The sequence below is a fragment of the Callorhinus ursinus genome, unplaced genomic scaffold (assembly GCF_003265705.2).
Source record: "Callorhinus ursinus isolate GAN/ISIS: 27379988/994484 unplaced genomic scaffold, GSC_fseal_2.0 scaffold26, whole genome shotgun sequence".
Lineage (NCBI taxonomy): Eukaryota > Metazoa > Chordata > Mammalia > Carnivora > Otariidae > Callorhinus > Callorhinus ursinus.
In genome coordinates, this window is record NW_027397088.1 from 19,313,590 (window position 1) to 19,327,592 (window position 14,003).

Here is a 14,003-nt window from a genome sequence, read left to right on the forward strand (position 1 = left end):
ATAACAACTTGTAACACCTTTATGGTATATCCTACTTTTTTCCCTGTAGTAACATTATCAGGGACAGATTTTATTTCCTCTCTAGACTGTAAATGTTTCCATTAAGGAGGGAATAGTGTTTTGGCCAGAGCCACTGCTGGGTGATGTACATGTTGAAGGGATGAATGAAACTTTTATTTTTAAAGCAAGCCTGAAAACCTCAGTTGTATTTTCTTTTTAAGCAGTTGTCATGGCATTGAAACATTTATGATGAAAAGAATTGCTGACAATGCACAGTGTGAATTAATTTCAGGCATAAACTCTATTTTAAAAATTACTTATATGTAGCACATATGCATTTCAATCAAGCGACATACTGGTACAATTTTTTTAATAATTGAATACCGATATATTTTATTTTTTAATTAAAATGTGTATCTGAACCTGAAGCAGTGGTTTCTACTGGGGTGTGGAAGAGAGAGAGGCATTATGATCTAGCACTCAATACATTTACTGGATACATGGACTCCCGTTGCATGTGCACATTAAATTGTGACTATTTTTCTATCTTCCACTTCCCTCACTAGACTGGGAGCCCCCTGAGGACAGGGACCACATCTTAACCATGTCTGCATGTCCGGTATCAATTCCATATCTTTATGTGGCACATAGTACTCACAAGTTATATATAAACTCAGAGTTTTGATGGATAAATAAATAAAACTAACTGAATTACCTGAAATCTAGAGACCTTCCTTTTAAGCCCAGACCAGCCTTGAACTCTTGTACTGCCTAACAAAGTAAGAAGATATTTGTTTTCCTTCCTTCTTCATCCCCAGCCTTTCTACCCACACCAATAGCAATGATAACATTAATACTGCTATGTAAATTACAATTTCTATGTTTAATCCTCTTATCGATTATTTTCTCTTCTTAGCCACAATAGGTTACACATTGTAGTGTTACAAAACAAAAATGAGAGCTCTTTTGGGAAACCTTGCATCTTTGGTGTCCTGCACGTCCTGGTATGTTGAACATAAATATTCAAGATTCTCCAGGGTTAACAGACCCCACATCAGTGTCATGCCCATCATGAACCCTGCCCTTTAGATTGTTCATCTCTCTAAATATTTCAGGATTTACAAATACACCTTCTTTCAAGTGAACTCCAGTTGGCTGGTAGGGATATTCTGGGGTCCTGTACTGAGAAAGATATGGGGGTTACCTTCAGTCTCAGCAGAACAGAAAGCTATAATCAGGAAGGGAGGATGGACAAGGGGTATGCATGCCACATCACTTGCTATCCCTTTCCCATGTGTTTTAATTATTTAATCCCAATGTGAAAATTGAAATAGTCTTTCATTTATTCATTAGTTTTTCCACTCATTCAGAAGTATTGAGCATTGACTGCACCACACCTCTAACAGCCAAGATTAGAGAACTAGCTAAGTGCTCTAGAACATTTACTCATAGGGCCTTTTGTATCAGATACTCTTTTTGTGGTTTGTACAATCACTTTAACAGTGTTGATGAGTGATATTTCAGAGTGCATCCCTTTGCTAAAAAAACCCACTACTGTCTTTTAGACATTATGCTATTTCATTCAAAGCCGTTCTCTTTCCTTTGCAGGGCAGGGTGGCCACAGGGCACTCGGAAGAGCCAGCCCTGTTGGAAGGCATGCTGGGTAGAGTAAATGCTATGATGTGGGTAGTTTATTTTGAAAACCTGGTACACTCTACCAGCTGAGAGTTGGTTACTGCTCCCTGAAGCCAAATTTATTTTCATTTTCTTGTACTATTTCCCATGCAACTTCCCATTGGAAGAAATAACAAGAAACGGTATTTCCCGGGGGGCCAAGTCAGGCTCTCAGAAGTGAATATTTGGATAGATAAGTCTGGCCCCACACCCCTTAGATCAAATGACATCCCTGCTCTCACCTAAATTTGGCCAATTTTGACTTGTGAATGTCAGTATTTCAGAGTTTGGGAAGTTTTTCTGGGCACTGTCTTCAGATTCATTCCTCTCAAATTAAGCATCTTTTTTCTCCAAGTGGAGATGTTGAAAATATTGCCCAATTATTTCCTGGGAAGATATGATCCCCTAAGTGTTTCTTAAAGATTTGGTTAACTCTTGAAATGACTGCTCTATCAAACATTTGTCAATGTAATTAATTCATTTTCCTGATTTCATAGGTGTGATATCACACGTACAAATTATAATATACAGATCTGCTTCCTAGCAGGGAGCACCATGTGTTTAGCACAGCAATCTATTACGCCACACACACATTATTCATTAACACTAATGGACATCATGTGCATAAAGCTGCACTCATTAATTAGGAAATTAAACCCCCTCGTGTATAAATAAATCACACCCCCAGCTATAGAAAGGAAGTTATTTTTATCTTTAAATTCGTACTTTAGCGCTTGTCTAATAAATGCAATTGGATTGTTCTATATCTTTTATTGTAGCAAAGATTTAGCTATGCTGGGTACAAGTTCCATGTCCTAAACCTGTCCATTTCAAGCCCAACACAGTGTAGGCCCACATCAGAGATACTACGGGTTCAGTTCAAGACCAATGCAATAAAGCAAATACTGCAATAAAGTGAGTCAAATTGTTTTTTTTGTTTTTTTGTTTCCCAGTGAGCACAGAAGTTATGTTTACAGTATACTGTGGTCAATTAAGTTTGCAATACCATTATGTCTAAAAAAAAAGCAATGTATGTACCTTCATTAAAAAAATAATTACTAAAAAATGCTAACCATTATCTGAGTTTTTAGCAAGTCCTAATCTTTTGGCTGGGGGAGGGTCTTGTCTTGATGTTGGCGGCTGCCGAATGGTCAGGACAGTGGTTGCTGAAGGTGGGGGTGGCTGTGGCCATTTCTTAAAACAAGGTAACAATGAAGTTTGCTGCATTGGTTGATTTTTCCTTTCACGAACAATTTCTCTGCAGCATGTCATGCCATTTGATAGCTTTTTACCCACAGTAGAACTTCTTTCAGAATTGGAAGCAATTCTTTCAAACTCTGCTGCTGTGTTGTCAACTAAGTTTATGTAATATTCTAAATCCTTTGTTGTCATTTCAATAATCTTCCCAGCATCTTTACCAGGAGTAGATTCCATTTCAAGAAACTACTTTCTTGGGCGCCTGGGTGGCTCAGTTGTTAAGCGTCTGCCTTCGGCTCAGGTCATGATCCCAGGGTCCTGGGATTGAGTCCCACATCGGGCTCCCTGCTCTGCGGGAAGCCTGCTTCTCCCTCTCCCACTCCCCCTGCTTGTGTTCCTGCTCTCGCTATGTCTCTCTCTGTCAAATAAATAAATAAAATCTTTAAAAAAAAAAAAAAGAAACTACTTTCTTTGTTCACTCATCAGAAGCAGCTCCTCATCCATTCAAGTTTGACCATGAGATGGCAGCAATTCAGTCCCATCTTCAGGCTCCCCTTCTAGCTCTCTTGCTGTTTCTACCACGTCTGCAGTGACTTCCTCCTCCACTGGAGTGGTAAACCCCTCAAACTCATCCATGAGGGTTGGAGTCAACTTCTTCCAAACTTCTGTTCATGTCGATATTTTGACCTCTTCCCAGGAATCATGAATGTTCTTAATGGCATCTAGAATGGTGAATCTTTTCCAGAAGGTTTTCAGTTGACTTTGCCCAGATCCATCAGAGGAATCACTGTCTATGAAAGCTTTACCCTCACAAAATGTATCTCTTAAATCATAAGGCTTGAAAGTCAAAATTATTCCTTGATCCATGGGCTGCAGAATGGATGTTGTGTCAGCAGGCATGAAAACAACATTCATCTCGGTGTTCATCTCCATCAGAGCTCTTGGGTGACCAGGTGCGTTGTCAAAGAGCAGTAATATTTTGAAAGGGCTTTTTTTTTCCTGAGCAATAGGTATCAACAGTGGGCTTAAAATATGCAGGAAACCATGTTGTAAACAGATGTGCTGTCATCCAGGCTTTGTTGTTCCATTTATAGACCACAGGCAGAGTAGATCTAGCATCATTCTTAAAGGACCTAGGATTTTCAGAATGGTGAATGAGTGTTGGCTTCAACTTCAAGTCAGCAGCTTCATTAGCCCCTAACAAGAGAGTCAGCCTGTCCTTTGAAGGCAGGCATTGACTTCTCCTCTTTAGCTCTGAAAACCCTACATGGCATCTTCTTCCAATTGAAGGCTGTTTCATCTACATTAGAAATCTATTGTTTCATGCAGCCACCTTCATTAACTCTCTCAGCTCGATCTTCTGGATAATCTGCTGTAGCTTCTACAATAGCACTTGCTGCTTCACCTTGTATTTGGTGTTACAGAGATGGTTTCTTTCCTTAAACCTCATAAACCCACCTCTGCCGGCTTCAAACTTTCCTTCTGCAGCTTCCTCACCTCTCAGCCCTCATAGAATTGAAGAGTTAGGGCCTTGCTCTGGATGAGGCTTTGGCTTAAGGGAATATTGTGGCTGGTCTGATCTTCTGTCCAGACCGCTCAAACTATCTCCACACTCCACAATAAGGCTGTTTCACTTTCTTATCATTCATGTGTTCACTGAAGTGGCACTTTTCATTACCTTCAAAAACTTTTCTTTTGCATTCACAACTTGGCCAACTGTTCGGCATAAGAAGCCTTACTTTCAGCCTATCTTGGCTTTCGACATGCCTTCCTCACTGAGCTTAACCATTTCTGGCTTTTGATTTAAATTGAGAGATAGATGACTATTCCTTTCACTCAAACACTAGAGATCATTATAGGGTTATTAATTGGGCTAATTTCAGTATTATTGTGTCTCAGAGAAAAGGAAGGCCTGAGAAGAGGGAGAGAGGTAGAGAAACTGTCAGTTGGTATAGCAGTCAAAACACACATAACATTTATCAGTTAAGTTTGCCATCTTATACCAGCCCAGTTCATGGGTTCCCCAAAACAATTACAATAGTAAAATCAAAGCTCACTGATCACAGAGGACCCTAACACATATAATAATAACGTAAAGTCTGAAATACCATGAGAATTCCCAAAATATGACACACAGACACAAAATAAACAAATCCTGTTGGAAATATGGTGCCAAAAGACTTACCTGACACAGGATTGCCATACGCCGCATACATTAAAAAAAAAAAAAAAGAAAAGAAAAATTGCAACATCTGCAAAGCACAATACAGCAAAGGCAATCAAACAAGCTACGCCTATAGTCTTAGAACTGTTATCCAGCACTTGGTCATTAATATTTCCTGCCAAAAGACGCACGGTTAAATTGGGCAAGTGTTTTGCAGGCTGATAGTGATGCATGAAGGTCCTATTAGTAGGGAAAACTTTTGGTTGACTTTCAGGGGGGAAAACAAGAGGCTTTTGAACTCAAAATGCCACCCTTACCTTTGTGTTTCTGTCTGAAATGGTGAGTAAATTACCATCCATCTCTGTGTCCTAATATCCTCATCTGTAAATGGGACAATAACAGCACCTACCTCACCAGGCTGTTGGGAGGATAAAAGAAATAATGACACAAAGTGCCTGCCACAACCTGGCACAGCTGGGCAGCAACCAGAAAAGGAAGCCAAGATGTTCCACTAATTAACTAAAGGCACTCCAGTCATGAGAATGAGGCCCTACTATGTGTCAGCCACTCTAAGTGGTGCTTTTCTTACTGGGTCCCAAGCAATCCTCCCAATTCTGACAGACAACTATCATTCTTCCCATTGTATACATAAAACAATGTTATAGTTTATAGCCCTCCGGCCCAGAGGTTAAGCAGCTCTCTTCAGGCCACACAGATTTTTGGCCCCAGGATTCCATGATTAAGGTCTGTGCTCCTCTTCTGATCAGAAAAAGCTCAAGACCAAAAGCAAGAGAACTTTGGTTCCAGAACAACAGCCCAAACCCCATAAATCACCACGATCTCTTTTTCGTAGCATCTCAGAGAGTTTTTATAGATAATAGTTTTCTAAAACTGGATGCCATTTTTAACAATATCACCAAGTATAGATAGATTGGGGGGGTGAAACTAGAATATTAAGCATCTTGAGAATGAAATAATGAATATTCATTATCAGAGCAACTTTAGGACCGCACACACAATCTCAAATCAAACTTGCCTTGCCTCACCCATGAGGGGAAGAGATATCCGGTCAAATTCTTCTATATGTTTGTCGAAATTTCCTGGTAAAATGGCAGAATGTCTAACCTAGTTTAAAAAAAAAAGGGGGGAAAGAAAAGAGTTGGTTTGGAATACAAACTGCAGAAGAACAAGTATGCTTTTATCCGCATTTTTACAGAGATTTTTAAAATGTTTACTTGTAATATGATTAGTGTTTGAAAAGATTTATCTAGTATAAAAATAGTTTTAAAGTTGTAAAAAAATGTTTTAAATAAATAAGAGGCTCTGAGAACCATCTAGCATTTACAACATTGTTAGTACTGATTGAAGTGTCATTTTAGTAATGCTTCTAAAATTTCCTGCATAAACGAGTGCCCTTATATGTCTATACGAACAGTTTCTCCCTTGCAAACAGTCTGTATTCTTGGCTCTTAACAAAGATGAATACCTTGAACAGGGGATTAGTATTAGCATTTCTTCAGCGAATGGTAAAAATTCATTATGACCTTCTCTTTTAATCTATCCCTACATAATCTACTTTATATTTGGACCCAAGAAAATAGTGTAAGAATTTCCATGGGGAGAAAAAAAGGGCATTTTATTGTAAATCAGAGAGATTTTTTTTCCCATACAGGAATGACTACCCTTCCTGTATGCAAAAATTAATAGAAAATATATTCTTTAAAACTTTACAGTTTTAAAACACATATCATCTACATGCAAATATATAGAGGACATTAATACTTTCTATTTTTTTCTCAAATTTATTTCTCCTATTCTTTGATTTTGTATTTGTTACCACTCAGAATACCTAAGATTCTAAAATGCTGGCATTCTGAAGCAACCATTAGGAGAGTTGTTACATATTTAATTTCATGCTCCACTCAGCATAAAGCAGTTGTGGGATTACAGACCAAAGCAAATTAAGTGGCTTCTTAGATAATTTCCTGCTTAATTGAAAGCAGGTAGCTTTTTAAAAGTAATAATTGACATTTGTTTCAAATGATTGTAAGGTTATTTCTTTCTTTAATACATGGTTGTAAGATAACTTTCTACTGAGTCCAAGCACAGTGGATTGGGAGCCCTCCTTGCCCAGAGTCTAAGGGACATGAATGTGACTTGGTGCTGACAGCCAATAACTGGGAGCACTCCACGAAGGTATGTGGATGTGGGGACATGGGGGCAAGGTGAGAAAAAAAATACACACACACATACATATATGTACAGATAGATAGATAGATAGATAGATAGATAGATAGATAGAGATCATTGACATGTATAATAGATTAGATTTCCTTTCTATCATTCTGCTTAACTCTTAGCATTGGTTTAATGTTAGCAAGTGGTCTATGATGCGGTTGGTACCCCAGTTCATATCTAACAGGTCTTCCTCATTACAGTATAAAACTGGCCATCAGCTGTGATACATTCTCCCTGCTGGAGACATAGTCCTAGCAGTGAATGTGAGCACACCAATAAGGAAAGATGAAAGCAATCAGTTTGACATAAATGCCTATATAATGAGTGTAACTATGGAGTTCTGTTTTGTCAGGAGTCAATTTTCAGATGTTTTCATATATACTGAACCTGCTAAAAAGCTTTTAAATTACAGAAAAGAGAAAATGCTTTCTTATTCCCTAGATTTAACAGAAAAACAGAGACAGAGAGAGAGACAAAGACAGAATGAGACATGGAGGGGAAAAGGTATTCTTCAGAACCAAACATTTTAAAACACTCAGGGGAAAAATATACACTGAATTTTTACCTTCATCAATTGCCATGGTGATTCATGCAACTAACAACGACATCCATGCCCTAGAGCTACAGGATAAGGGCAAAGAGATGCACTTTGGGTCTTTGCTAAAACTCTAATTTGCCTGCAGTCTCTTTAGGCGCTGATTCTATTATCTGTGCTACTTTAGATCACTGTGCATAGTAAGACTGCACTTAGAACCACTAGCTAGGCAGTTAGAATGCAATGTATTATTAGCAAATCAATTTTTTTCAATACTTGTAACCATCCTGTAGTACTGAATGCTTAGCTTCCCATTTTTGCAGAATTCCCAGGAATATTTTTCTAGTCATGTGCCAAAGGTCAAAGGAAGGAAGGAAGGGAAAAAGGAAGGAAGGAAGTGGGGGAGAGAGTATGAGACCGTAGGAGGGAAGGAGGGAGAGGGGAAATGAAGGAGAAAGAAAGAGAAGAACTGCCAGCAGAAGAGCCTTGAGTGAGTCATTTGAGATGTTCACCAGCTATTCCAGTTTTCCATTTTCTTGGCATAGAGTAAAACTACACTTCCCAACCTACTTGAAGTTGGCCATGGTAACGTGACATGCTTTGGTCTTTAGAAGATGAGCTCAATAGATGCATATCACTGTCAAGCAGAAACCTTTCAGAGAGACGTAAGATATACCTGCTTCCCCACTTCTTCGTGGCACAGCAACAGACAACCCTCCAGATGGTAGAGGCTCCATCAGCCTTATTCACATTTAGAAGAAAAAGACTTGGGAAAAAAAAAAGACACACAGCAGTGTCTTTGGCCAACACATGATGGACAATTAGCAGAAGCAAGAAATAAATCTTTGTTTCTCTAAGCAACTAAGATTTTACTTTAACATAAGCTACACCCCAACTAATACAGTGAGTGATGGGAGAGAAATAAGAGCTCCACTTATCCATAACAGTGATTACCATAAAGTTGAAAGGAGAAACAAAAAACCAAAGATGGTATATGAGGATATGGAGTTCTACAAAGAATACGAAACTAAAAATTCAAATACTAGCAGTAACTTACTGGTCTAGATGCTAAGAACATACTAACAATTCTATCAGGTACCCCATAATGTAGACAGATGGTAAGGGGATATGAGTTTTGAAACTGGGGAGGTTATTTTACCTCCTCGCTGCCATATTTTGGCATCCTTCCAACATTCCTTCCCTTAGTGCTCTATAAGTTTTGAGGAATTCCCGAAGGAAAAATCAATAGGAGTTGCTTGTCGCCTAAAAAGATGATACCTCAGTTTCTGGCCTGGGTATCTGAATTAATGGAGGTGCTGTTTAATGAGACAGAGAACACAGATGAGTGGGGGGATCTGGACATGTTGAGACTGAAAAGCCAGTGACACATCCAAAGAGAGACATCCCAGGATAATCAGAGACCCACTACATGAGTCTAGAGCTTAAGGGAGAGATTTAAACTGAAGACATAAATTGGGATATTCTAGCTTTTTCAGACTACTTTGAATTGGACAAGATTATCCAGGGTCAGTACACAAAGGAAGAGGAGGGCAAAACCTCAAATTACACCAACATTTAAGGAACAGGTAAAGAAAAGGAAATCTCCAAAGAGAATGGGAAAGTAAAGTGAAATAGGAAGAATTTTACTTAATTAAACTTCTGCCCTTCACCTATAACTGTTCTCCCAGTTCTTTAATTACCTTCTGCCTTGGACCAATAAAAAATAAAAAACATTTTAAAAATCCACATTTCTATTTTTACAATGGTATCTTCCCCAGAAATATTTTTCTGGCTATTACTGAGTCTGAGGTTAAAAGGCTTCCAGGGTAAGTCCTCTGATTCAAGAACCCAGCCCCAAGTATTTAGCTTCTATAATCACTATATAGAAGTACTATATTGAGCATGACCAAGGGAAGAACGACCTAATATTTAAACATATATGTTGGTCTTGCTCTGTGATATATCGTTCACATATAGCATATTTAATCTCAAAAATATGGTGAATTAATTTTTACCACCTTTTTTTTTAAAGATTTTATTTTATTATTTATTTGAGAGAGAGAGAATGAGAGATAGAGAGCACGAGAGGGAAGAGGGTCAGAGGTAGAAGCAGACTCCCTGCTGAGCAGGGAGCCCGATGCGGGACTCGATCCCGGCACTCCAGGATCATGACCTGAGCTGAGGGCAGTCGCTTAACCAACTGAGCCACCCAGGCGCCCTTTACCGCCTTTTAAAAAGCTAAAAAGCTTGCTAAAAATCTCATTATAATATAGCTACTCTGCTTCCAAAAGTCTTACCCATGCCACTAGGCTCGGCTGCCTTCCAAAGAATAAGGTGTTGTTCCCTCCTTGAAAGTATTTTCAATGCTGGCCAAGAGAAAAATCCACTTATGTTAGAATTATTTGAAAATAGTCCCAAACCTAACAGAAATAGAAACTGAGGCCCCTTCATAATCTACAATGTTAAACAGATAAGCATAGCTCAGTGGTTCTCAACTCTGACTATACTTTTTTAGAATCACCTATGCTGCTTTTAGAAAACACTGGGTCTTCTGTTTCCAGAAAGATGGACTAGAAGCACTTCTCTGTATTACTCCCACCAAGTACAACTAAAATCTCTAGGCATTACATTAAAAAAATAAATAAATAAACACAAAAAGACTTAAGGCAAAGAAAAGTAGGCAAACGAGCTAGGGAAGTTGGCACCTAAGGAACAATATGCAGTACATTCCCTGAGCTTTCTTTTTGCCTCAAATATCCCAGATGAGGTGCTAGAAAGCTGGCAATCCAGAAATGTCAGAAAGCATAGACCAAAAAAAGCCTCAACAAAAGCCTGCTCTCTCTAGGCAGAGGACAAGGGGGCATTGCAGCCAGACAGCATCTTTCTCCCTCTCCCTCAACCCTACATCCTCTGCCAGATCTGTGTTAGAGTCCTTCAAACACAGAAGTTCTAAGTAAGATCCCGAGTCTCAACATAATACCCCAAACATCTAAGTTTCAATAGAAAATCACTCTTCATAACAAGAATCAGAAAAATCAGGTGCCTGGGTGGCTCAGTCATTAAGCGTCTGCCTTCGGCTCAGGTCATGGTCCCAGGGTCCTGGGATCGAGCCCCACATCGGGCTCCCTGCTTCACGGGGAGCCTGCTTCTCCCTCTCCCACTCCCCCTGCTTGTGTTCCCTCTCCCGCTGTGTCTCTCTCTGTCAAATAAATAAATAAAATCTTTAAAAAAAAAAAAAGAATCAGGAAAATCTCAGCTTGAATGAGAAAAGAAAATTGATGGATACCAACGCTGTGATGACAAAGCTGTTGAAGTTATTGACAACAGATTTTGAAGCAGCCATCAAAAAATGTTTTAGTGAGCAATTATGAACATGCTTGAAACAAATAAAATAGGAAGTCTCAGCAAAGAAAACAAAGATATAAAAAAGGACCAAAAGAATATTGTAGAAATGGAAAATACAGTAACAAAGAGCTAAACAAAACAAAACAAAAAACCCAACGGATGACTTCAACAGCAGAATGAAGGGACAAAAGAATCAATGGTTTTGAACATAATAACACAAATTACCCAATCTGGAAGACAGAGAGAAAACAGACTTTTTAAGAATGAGTTGAGCCTCAGAGACTGGTAGTACAGTAACAAGACATCTAACATTCACACCCTTGGATACCAGAAAGGAGAATAGAAACAGGATGTAGCTGAAAATGTATTTAAAAAAAATAATGGCTGAAAAATCCCCCAATTTGGCAAAAGGCAATAACTAACAGATTCATAAAGGTAAGTGGACGACAAGAGGGAAGAAATCCAGACCAAGGCCCATTATGGACAAACTCCTGAAAACTAAGAAAAAATAAATAAATCTTTAAAATGTTAAGGAAAAAAACATCTTATTTACAGAGGAAAAATAACCAAAATGACAGCAGATTTCTAATGCAGAACCATGGAGGCCAGAAGGAAGTGGTACAATATTTTTCAAGTCTTGAAAGAAAAGAACTGTCAAGCCCAGAATTTTATATTCACCAAAAATACCTTTCAGGAATGAAGGGTAAATCCGGGCATTCTCCGATGAAGGTAAACTAAGATCATTTGTCACAGCAGACCTGCCCTAAAATAATGGCTAAAGAATTTTCTAAACAGAAAGGAAATGATAAAAGAAGGAATCTTGGAATGTCAGGAAGGAAGAAAAAAACAACAGAAATAATAAAAATATGGATAAATGCATAAAAATATGGATAAATGCACTTGAGTTTTATAAATAATATTTGACTGTTGAGGCAAAAATTATAACACTATCTTATGCGGTTCTAAATGTATACAGGAAATACTTAAGAAATTATATTGCAAGTGGAGGAAGGTAAAAAGATAGAAAAGAAAAGAAATTTCAGCATATCACTTGCATTGGTTAACTGTTAATACCAGTAGACTGTCTTATATATATATAATGCAATTCTAGAGCAACCACTAAAAGTGCTGTTCGAAGAAATAAACTCAAAAACACTATAGATAAATCAAATTGGCATTTTTTAAAGCTCAAGTATCCTGCAGGAAAGCAAAAAAAAAGAAAGCAGATAAATGAGAGAACAAACGTAAAATAAAAATAAGATTGCAGACTTGTTATAATATGTCAATAATTACATTTAATGTAAATGGTCTAAATACACCAAGTAAGGAAACAAGATCAACAGAAAAGATAAAAAATAAAAGAGATGACCCAATAATATGCTGTTTACAAGAAGCTCACTTCAAATATACTGATACAGGTAGGATGAAAGTAAGGATGGAACAAGATATACCATGCAAGCATTAATAAAAAATGAGTAAAAAACTAGCTATATTAACATTAGAAAAAATAGAATTCAAAGCAAGAAAAATTGTAAGGGACAGAGAAGGATAGGACATCACATAATAAAAAAAGGGTTGATTTATCAAGAAGACACGGTGATTCTAAATGGCATGCGCCAAATAACAGAGTTGCAAAATATGCCAACAAAAATTGATATAGGCAAATTCACAATTATATTTGGGACTTCAACACTCCTCTCTCAACCACTGATTGAACAATTAGACGGAAGATCAGCAAAGGTATAAACGAACTCAACAACACCATCTTCCAACAGAAGCTAATTGACACTCTGCCCAAGAAGAGCAACATTCTTTCAAGTAACCACAGAACATACAAGAGGCTAAATCAGACTCTGGGCTGTGAAACAAACCTCAAGGAATTTAAAAGAATTAAATCATACAGAGTGTATTCTTTGATAAGAATGAAGTCAAACTAGACATCATTAGCAGAAAGATAACAGGAAAATAAACCAACACTTGGAAACTAAACAACAGCCTTCTAAATAACCCAAGGGTCAAAGAGGAAGTCTCAATGAAAATTGAAAAACACACTGAACTGAGTGAAAGTGAAAACATAACATACTAAAAATTTATGGGAAGCAGCAAAAACAGTGCTGAGAGGAAAACTTTTAGTACTGAAAACATATTAGAAGGCAGGAAAATTCTCAAAAATCCAAGATCATATCTCAAGAACCTAGAAAAGAAAAGAGTAAAATAAGCCCAAAGCAAGGAGAGGGAAGAAATAATAATGATTAGAGTAGAAATCCATGAAACTGAAAACAGAAAAATAGAGAAAATTAGTGAAACAAAAAGATAGTTCTTTGAAAAAAATAAAAAATAAAATTGACAAATCTCTGGCAAGACTAACAAAGATAAAAGAGACCGGACACAAATTAATAATATTAGGAATGAAACAGTAATATCACTGATATCACTACAGATCCTGTAGACATCAAAAGAATAATAAAAGAATACTACACACATAAATGTGACAACTCAGGTAAAATGAACCATTTCCTCAAAAAGCACCACTAATCCCAACTCCCACAATATAACATAGATATTATGAATAGCCCTATACCTATTAAGGAAATTGGATGTGTAATTTTCAAGTTCTAGGAGAAAAAAAAAATCTCCAGGCCAAGATGGTTTCATAACAAAATTCTACCAAACATTTAAAAAAAAAGAATTAACACCAATTACTATGCACTTTCTTCCCTACAGTAGAAAAGGCAGAACACTTCCCAGTTAATTTTAGGAAGCCAATATTATCCTGATACCCAAACCAGACAAATACAATCCCCCCAAAAAAGAAAAAGAAAAAAAGAAAACTACAGTCTAATATCGCTT

General features: G+C 37.6%; 1 long non-coding RNA gene across 1 annotated transcript in view; it reads right to left on the reverse strand.

Annotated features, from left to right (window-relative positions):
• Positions 1–6,070: 6,070 nt before the first annotated feature.
• LOC141370103 (uncharacterized) overlaps positions 6,071–14,003 on the reverse strand; it is a 48,429-nt gene continuing 40,496 nt past the window's right edge. The window contains exon 3 of the long non-coding RNA XR_012373845.1: positions 6,071–6,160. This is a non-coding gene — a long non-coding RNA (uncharacterized lncRNA). The remainder of the gene's footprint in view (positions 6,161–14,003) is intronic.